Source organism: Saccostrea echinata, unplaced genomic scaffold, assembly GCF_033153115.1.
Source record: "Saccostrea echinata isolate AGI-Se365-2 ecotype Australia unplaced genomic scaffold, CSIRO_AGI_Sech_v1 ptg000011l, whole genome shotgun sequence".
Classification (NCBI taxonomy): domain Eukaryota; kingdom Metazoa; phylum Mollusca; class Bivalvia; order Ostreida; family Ostreidae; genus Saccostrea; species Saccostrea echinata.
The window spans coordinates 1,802,297-1,812,500 of record NW_026889760.1 but is presented as its reverse complement, the minus strand read 5'-3'; positions in this window follow the sequence as shown (position 1 = coordinate 1,812,500).

The window sequence follows — 10,204 nt, the reverse complement described above, 5'->3', positions numbered from 1 at the left end:
TTTCAACTCTTAATCATTCTTAAAATATTTATATCATCATTTCTGATTCAAGGGAGAACTAGAGATATGATCAGAAGTATATCCATTGACTAATAAACATGTACATGTATATTGTGTTTTTTAAGTCATTAATGTTTGTTTGTTGTTAAATGTCCCTCTTGGGAATTTTTCACTCATACGGAGACACCACCACTTAAAAATAATGAAGACGTACAAGTCGGATTTAAGGTTAACATTCATTTTAGGAATTTTCAACAATTAATTAAGACGTAAAGAGATAACTCCTTCCCCTTGCCCCTTCCCCTTCCCAGACCCCAGTTTGTTCATGTATGCAAACTAGTCTAATACTTTGGTTTGACATAAAAAAAATGTGAATACATACAAATAGTTTAATGGTCCATCTCTTTGAATGATTTTCATTCCTAATTCTAGGTTGACCCAAATTCATGAATGAAATGTCAAGTAATCTTATCATTGATGCACTTCTATTTAATTTGATGTAGTCATATTATAAACAAGAGAGTGGGGATGACCTCAAGGGTTCATAACCTTAAACCATTAGATGTACATAACATAATAACACAAGAAACAAAATTATGTCTAGTCAAATGGAAAAATTTTCTACTATTTAGGAGTCGCATGATCATTTGTCATTTCAGGGACAGGGAGCGGCTAGGGAGATTGGAACCCCCCCCCCCCCCCTGGAATTTGTAGAGTTATTTAAATAGGACTATATACTGATTTACAGAAGCAAATAAAAAATGACTTTGGATGCCCTCCCCCTTTAAAAACATGGACCCCACCATCATTGTTTTTATTTTGTTTGTTTGTTTGTTTTTTTTTTATTTTGCTCCTCAGGAAATTCTGGGCTGGAATTTTTTTGGACCGAGGTGTGGACCCCCCCCCCCCCCCCCGGAAAAAAATTCCCGGATCTATGCCTGTAACTGAATGTAATGTCGACAACGGGAGATAACTCTTCAGAATGTGAAATTCGTCTATTGTGGCATCGATGATCCACTCTCTACGATCGGCTCATACATTCAGTGTCTGAGAGAGAAACGAACGACAACTCTGCATAGGAGATTGCCGATGATCTTTGATCCTTTTTAAACTTTAACCTAACCATTTGCATTTTGGTTTATTTTACCCCAATCTATACTTAAACTTGTACTTACCGACTGTCATAGGTCCTGTCAACTTCATGAAATATAATCCAATTAAAACACAAAATGAATTAATTTCCACTGATATACATGTAACACTGCACCATGTCACATGGCATGTGCAATCTAAAAATGATAATGGTAAAACTAGTACTAGTACTGGTAGGGTGACGCAAGCCCAATGTGATGTAGAAATTTTCAAAAAGGTGTTCACATACATGTACAGTACAAGAACAAATTTTAAATTATCATAACAAACGATGTTTTAACATAACTTTGCCATCTAGGCCTATTTCCAAAAACAGGCAAATTGTGTGAGTGTGTATTTGGGGGGGGGGGGGGGGCACATATAAATTGATTGGGTATGGCTTTTCAAGGAGGTTTTTGCCTAATCAAATACTAAAAAAAGTTTGCACATTTTGATAAATTCATCAAAAACGCTTTGTACTAAAATAATATTATTTGTTGTTGAGAAGATAAATTTAATTTAAAAAGTTCCAATTATGGGCCAAAAATTTATATCCCCCCCCCTTTTTATTAAAACCTAATTTACAACATTAATTAAATTCTGATATTTCAGACTGGTAATGAATTAAGTATATGAAATGCGTATAAGAGGTTCATGGGTCACATGGTCACCTGAGCATTTTATGCTCGATTTGACGAATACATGTACTGTGTAAATTATAGAATTATTTGGACTTTTTCCTTGGTAAGCCCAATATGAAGGAGTGTGCATTTAGAGGCAAACACCTTAGTGCGGGTATTACTGTCTCATGACAGCATCTAGTTATTATTATTTTTCATTTTTATTTTTTTGACCTTTTCAAATCGCAATATCTCAAAAACTACCCATTTATTTTCAGCCAAATTTTCAGGAATAATGTGTTATCTCATGCCATTTTGAAATATTGAAAAAGTTCGGAAAAATTTACTTCCGGTCGGGAATTATTACGATTTTTCACTTTTTCCACTAAAAATCTAGTCCATGAATGTTCTCAGAAACTGTTAAAGGTAGGAGTCTGAAACTTTCAGGTATGATAGAATTTGGTTTGTAGATATGTGATGGAAACATTTCGTGTGTCGTCGTCACTTCCAGTCGTCACAGGAAGTGATTTAAAAAGGGTAATTTTTTGAACTTTTTTGTTTTTCATTATTTTTTTATGATGTTGATAGGCTAAATAAAGAGTCTTACAAGAATGCTAAATATGTAGTTTGTTTAAAAATCGATTAACCCATACTCTAAATATTTATCATTTTTCAATTTTAAGCGATGGTTTTTGATAGTGTAATGGTTAGCATGTTGAATTTTCACGTGGGCGATCGGGATTCAATGCAAAGAATATCCGAATTTTTTTCTCACTTTTTTTGGCTCAAATATAAGATTTTATCTTTAAAGAGGGGGGGGGGGGGGCTATGTCTTTCGACGTCAGAGCAGCGGTGTTTGACGACACAATATCAGCGTGTCTTTTTACTCCCTCATAAAGAGTTTGCAGTTGAATTTTGCACTAATTAATGTGCATAGATACAATTGTGATATGACAAAACGAGGAAAACATGTTGGTACAAATGTATATGTAGCTAGAAACCTATGCAATTGTATCATAAATTGGAGAGTTGCCGAATTGTATTTTGAAAGTAGAATTTGTTACTTTCTCATGTTGATTTAATAACATATAGCAATTTCAAATGAGAGAAAAATAAACTTCAATAATATTTTTCTTTGATTTTAGTAGGGCAATATTCCTTTATAGATGCAAGTTACTGAGCATAATAGGTATCAGATTCCTTGAGCGTCATATATGGCGAGACGTGTTTTGTTGCGAAACATTCCAATCTTTTCATTAATGTGTTACTAATTGGAATAATCCACTTTGGGGGTAAACAGGAATATAAAATGTGTAAGAAAACTTAGCGCTGCATTTATGTTACTTGTCCGTATACGGTATGTTACATGTAGTGTGATAAATATACATTCCTAGGCTAGAAAATCAGGCTATAGCAACATATTTTTTTGAAAATTTCATCGAAGCTATCACGTACAGTTATTCAATTGAAAACACATTCCAAAGAAAAGACGCAAAGATTTACTCGTGACGTTTGGCGTGAAATAATTATCTTGACCCGCCTTTCACAAATGGTCTGATGCAGTTGTGAAGAAGTACAGAAAAAGATTACACGGACATGTCTGAATTTGGAATTGCATAGAATAAAAAGTTGAATGCATAATGAATAAAGGAAGTAAACACAATAGTTTTTTTTTTTTAGTTTTTATCAGTAACAGATTATTTTCTCTGCTATCAGTTATTGTTAAAACTCAAGTAACGAATCCGATGTAAATCTATTAGTACTTGCACAAAATTTAGCTGGCTAGTTTTCATCCTATAATTCCACACTATAAGAAAAAAAGATTAACCTGCCTGACACTCGTTACTTCAGGGAATGAGTGCAAGGTAAACATCGGTGATGGCTGGTACATTGCGCTAGTGTAGTGGTTTCAATATTAAAGAACAAGGTTTACTTAGGGCATTTTTTTGGCCCTGTGAATTTCAGAAAAACTGGAACTGCTTGGTTTTAGTTGACAATGCATTAAATATCATTTAGACCTTTGATGACTGCGTATCTATCAAAACTGACGTGATGTTCTGGCTGGCCAATGCATTATGACGTCATGAAATGCGTCATTTTCCTCATATCCTGAAAAATTCTACAAAACAGCCAATTTTTTAAAGCTAGTTTTCGATATTTAATATAGAACCTAACCTCTGATCTTAAATATGCAACTATTAAATGATAGAACTATTTCTGAGGATTACAAAACCTGTTTTATTTTTTAGATCAGAGGGTGCGCTCATATTATTTCTCTTCTGGAAAAGTACTCAAATACACTTGTTTTCTTAAAAATTCAAGAACATTGCAATTCCATGAAGCCTGTTTTCCAAGACCTTGGCTTTGAGGAGCAACTTTTTAATAAGAAATGAAAGCACAAAGTCTCTACTTTATCTTGATGTTTAAAATGGAACATAAAGAGTTAGTCAACAAATTGGTATATCTACAGGGCCATTTTATGCAGAAAGTGAACCTAGCTCTTTTCGGGCAGCCAATCTTGGTTTAATCCCGACTGTATCTGAATTTTTTGCTTAAATTTACGTTTTCATCTTTATCAATGATGTTGAACTTTTTTTTTCTCTTTGTGAATTTTGTGCTCTTTTTTTAATATATAAAAAATCTTGTTAGAGACCCATGTCAAATTTTAAGGTGTCCTTACAACGAGCAGATATAAATGTAATTTTACGTGCAAAGAATATCATAGTTAAGGATGGTTATTCGGACGGAAGACCTCTCGTTGCTAGCAACGAGTATCTAGTGTCTTTTTTATAATTGTACTTAGGGTTCGACATATTCAGAAAGTTTTTTTTCATTCAACATGTTTCCATAAAATGTTATATAAAATTGGTTAAAACTTAAATGTACTGGATATCTGTGTATTTTTATACCATCCCCTTCCCTGCTTTAAAAGCGGGAGATATATAATGATGGGGTTGTCCGTCCTTCAGTTCGTCATTCCGTAAGTCCATAATGCTTGGGGGTACCCAGATCTTATCCGCAACGTATGCCACTGGATTTTATTTAATGAGACATTCATAGAATCTTTATTACGTTGTGCTATTGTGCACCTCATATTTTATGTTTTAAACTGACAGATATTTGAGGGTTTCCACAGCAAAACATGGACTTGACCATATACTTATATGGGAGTGGGGTATCATTTTTTGAGCTCAGTGCTCAGAGTGCCTCTAGTTTAGAGTAAAATTAATATAAGGAGGCAATTGATATAAATATTTCAAATTAAAGAAATATATCTGTACATGTTATGTTCACGTGTCTGCAATCTAGTCTCCCGAACTTTCCTGATCATATCATCATCATTATCATCACCATCTTCTTCTTCATTATCATGATCATCATCACAACGTATGCAGTAAGTTTACGCACATTTTGTCTCTTGCGATATTATTTAAAGGTATTATTTTGCACCCTGCGACAATATATACCGACGGACATGTGCATGTGTAACTTTTCAGCCGGCGACAATATGTACCGGTGGACAACAATATGTGCAGTGAGGGTAGGTCTGGTACACTCACTAGATTTAGCTACGTAGCTTGAATTACCTACATAGCTTTATTTACCTACCTGAAGCAGCTTTATTTAGCTACTAAATCAAATTTATTTCTTAAATTAGCATTTTTCTCAGAAAGTGCAGAAAATTGCACTTTGATGCACTGATCATTTTCAACTTTCAACTCATCCGAAAATAATTCATGAAAAAATCACTCTTGGAGATGTGTCTTTTTCTGCGCAATTTCAATCAAAGTTCTAAAAGTTTTGGGGCTATATACAACAGTTAATTTGTGACCAAACAGTTACTTCTTGAATGAAATAACAAAGAAAACCAGTTCTGGTTAACATGAGTACAATTAGAAGCAATCATACTTATCCACGCCTCATTGCACACAAGGTGGTGTACAGTTACTCAAACAATGGAAAAACATCTTTCCTTTAAAAGTGTTCAAACGCAGCAATGTTAAAACTATATCTGCTTTGGATTGTTTTTTAAATAATCCCTAGTATAAATATTAGTAGTCATTTATTTGCGATTTATTTTGTCTTTTTAAAATAAAAAGCAAAATTGTGAAAAGTTGCCTTGAAATAGCGAAATAAAGCTACCTGAGGTAGGTAAATAAAGCTACGGTGGGTAATTTTAGGTAAGAAGCTAAATGCACTGATTGTACTGGACCTGGGTACATATTGTCGCCGACGAAAATATATGCAGAACGACAATATGTACCATCACAAACCCTCTGGAACCTCATCTTGGTCATATCCCCCATCCAAGAAACAAAAATTCTGTAAAGCATAATTTCCTATGTGCTGGGAATCATTTGTTTCTTTCCAAAGAAGATGAACATATCCATCTTTTAAAAAGGGTGATTTTATTATTTAAACAATCAGATATCTTTGCTTCATAAAATGCCTCGTAAACGAAAAGAACATAATTTTTAGGGTAGTTGGCATCTATATGAATTTCAATTTCCGTCAAATTTCCTGATTTAAAAACAACAACAAATAAACGAGTGCATGTTAACTATGACGGCGACATTACCGGGAAACGTGAGCTAATCCATTTCTGTCATCTTGATGTGCAAATGCAACTTAGTCTTGGTACTATTTATTATCATTTTGTATTAGAATGTTATTGTTTTTAAAAAGAATTATTAACATAAAGAAGATAATCATCTATTAATTGTTTTACCTCGAGGTATGTGTCCTATCCTGTCCTCGCGCAGCGGAGACAATTAGAGCTGTAATTCCTACACCTTTAAAAATAATGATAATTATTGACATGTGATACTCCATGCAATGCAGTAATGCACAAAAACTTCCCTTTTTCATAAAATTTGTTTTGAATTTGTTTTGAATCAGAAGTTTCTATTTAGCTCTATAATTGCTAACATTTTGCCCTTACATCAAAACATTCTAACGAAATAAATGTAAAAAAGTTAAAAGATAAAATAAAAAAATAAAATGAAATTGAAATAATGAGTAAAATTTAATGTTATTATTATTTTCATGCGATAATGTTCAAGAATATATTGCTGCGATCAGTTTGGTCAATAGATTAACGAGCTAGATCTTTCCTAAGATTTTCTGCAAATAGAAATTCATTACATGTAGAATAAATATTGAGATAACGAACAGTATTCAAGCTCTAATTAAGTCCATTTAGACAATACAAATCGGGAGCAGAGTAAACAAGGACTTTAAAAAAAACATCAGAGGCAGGATCATTTGTCATGGAGGAATGAGGATCCATTGTCGACCGGTGACACCCGCCTTGTGTTCCTTGTCATGATCGGGAAAACGGAAATATCCGTAGACAATTCAGTGTGTAAATAATGGCCAAACAATTAGTATGAAAAACGTCACTCAGCATTTGACTTAATGATATGAGTTATATTTGCTGACAAGGTCATTGTATCGACCATAAAACTTGCGTAATGATGACTTCAAACGAGACTGTTGATATCTCTGTTTCATCAATTTGTTTGTCAATAGCTTGCCTCGTTTTAGAAATTGTTCACACGTAGAACATGTTCTTGCGTATCGAATCAACTGGGAGACAAAAAAACCATATGAAGGTGAAAAGGGTTCATATATATATATATATATATATATATATATATATATATATTGCTGCATAAGCAAGGGTAAGGAAAGTTGACGATTAGGTTTAGTTAGATTTAAGTCATCACGTTAATCATAAAGCTTTGTTGTTAGATTAAGATTAATTAAAGTCTTTTTTTCTAGTAAAATATCTAAATATGAAACAGATGTGTCAGACTCTGTAGTATCTTTTATTTAAAACTCACTGGGATATATCGAGTCGACTTTTGAATGTACTATTGCTTATTGATAATACATCGTCGATATATCTAAATATCGAGTTAAAGGCCACAGCATGTATTTTCTTCTTCTCATATAGAATTTTTGGAATAAATTCTGATTCATATGAATACAAAAATAGGTCTGCTGACAAGGGGGTAAATTGATACCCATAGAAATTCCAATAGATTGTTGAAAGACCTGACCTGATCAAAAATTACATAATATTGTCAATCAGAAACCCAAGCTTCTTTTTAATATCAACTTCAAAGTGCCTGTATGTACAATCAGAATGCTTTCTAACATAAAAGCACTTAGAAACATTCAAACGAATGAAGTTACGATTTGCCTAGCTAAAGTGTTGGTAAAATAATTGCACTGAAAAAAAAAACAAAAAAAACTAGCCCATTCCTTACATAAATGAAATATTTTCTATCTCTCACCAAACAAATATCTACTTGAAATTGAAATATCTTGAAAACAATCATCTTTTGGATGTTAAGAGATAATAGGGAAAATAGACATGATTTTTTTTTGCAGTGCATACAACGCTATGCTGGATATTACACAGTAGCTTCATGTGCAGACATGTAACGGCACTAACAAAAAATACTAAAGTTAGCGATAGTTTACTTTAGTATCAAAGTTTTTATTATTATAGTAAATCAAAGTTTATACTATAGAAAATCAAAATATTTTTACTATGAGCTTCTAATGGTTATATTTCATTTTCTCCAAGTATTAAATGACTGTATGTTTTATATTAAAACGAAATATTACTTGCATTTATACAGTCATACTATTGCATAAGTTCACATCATTGGCGTAAAGAAGATGGGTGAACATGATGAGCGAAAAGCCTACAGTGTGATAATCATGACGGTGAAAAATTAAATCTCAATTATATCAAAATTTTCCTTGATATTCATCTAACAATAAAATATACTTTATGTAAAATCTCTACAAATTGCAAAGATCTCACAAAGATTGAAATTATTTGCTTAATATGAAATATTATACACACACTAAAGAGGCCAAAAAGAGTCATTTTCTCACACTATAACACCATTTTTCGTTATGAGTTGGTCTTTGCTTCATTTTTTGAAACTTAATCCTCAAAGTTTGAATAAAAATATACATTTTTTGGTTTCCAAAACATGGAGCAAAGACCCACTATACCTTAAAAATATACTTTTATGACATAGCATTCTCATCTTTTCGAGAAATACCTGAAGTCCATCAAGTCAAAGGTCATATCAGAAACATGATTTAAATTCCACTCTTCATCAGGATTTGTGTAGTCTATAGCTAGTGGTTAGCGTGCTCGTCTCGAAAGAATATGATACTCAGGATTTTTATTGCTAGTGTTCGAACCCCACGAATACCACATTAGTTTTTAATAAAAGAATAAATTTTGCCGAGAAAATTTCCTCAGAAAAGTTTTGTTTATTACAATTTCATAAATTTCAAAAACTTTACTCTAAATATTAAATTCACAAATTGAAATGATAATCTAAAAAAAAAAGTTCAGGGTAAAGTTTAATATTAAAGTATCAAAGTATTTACCATAATTAATTTTAGAAATCTAGAGCTAACAATAATCAACTAAAGATAATTATAGTTAACTACGGTTAACTAAAGTAAACTACGGTTAACTATAGTATTTTTTTTTTGTAATGGAGTTGTGTATTCCGCTTAGCGGAATATACTTCAGAACAAAAGCATGGGTTGCTGGAAAAAAAAAAAACTAACATTACAAACATAATACAATTCATTAATCCTCACCCGTGTTTAATAATTGAACATAGATACAATAACCTTTTAATTGTATGGACTTACCAAACAAACTTCTTAGCAGCATTCCTAAAACTAAAACGTTGCTTCATAAAAAAAAAAGAACCTACTGCAGGTTGTGTATGCATGTCCTTAATTTCTTAACTCACAATAATATACTTCCTTTTATGTATGAAAATATCTCAACCAAATACTTACTGTACAACACTGTAGATACAGTTTTATACATCAAGTGTTTTTTTTTTAATTTCGGAAATGATCTTAACGACGAATTTCCTTTATCAGATAGGCATTGATATGATAAACAACCCTGTGTGATTAAAAACAGATCCTGGATTTTCTAAATTTTTTTTTTGTTGGTGGCTACAAATGAACAAGAGGCTCTTCGCCCACAACGCTAACATGCATTACTTTGGCCTAGCATTTTTTTTTAATTCCTCTTTTTAATTTCAAAAATATTTTTTCTCTTTGATGTGGACTGAAATAAGGACCTAAAGGAGTTGCGGTTTATTCAAACTCAGATCAGCAACATTGAGATGCTTATAAATCAATACGATGAACATATTCATCCTATTCCCAAGAACGTTTTTTCTGTACACATGCATTATGTAAAATATGTATAAATCTTTGATTTTTATTAAAACTCTAACCAGAGAGAAATAAATGCACTTTGTATTCCATTCTTTTTATTTGAATTTCGGAGATGCTCTGTGAGACACTCCAATGTAAGCTCGTATCTGAACTGATATTTTTAACCACCGGTACATGTATATCATTTGAGAGAAGGGACAGCAACTTAG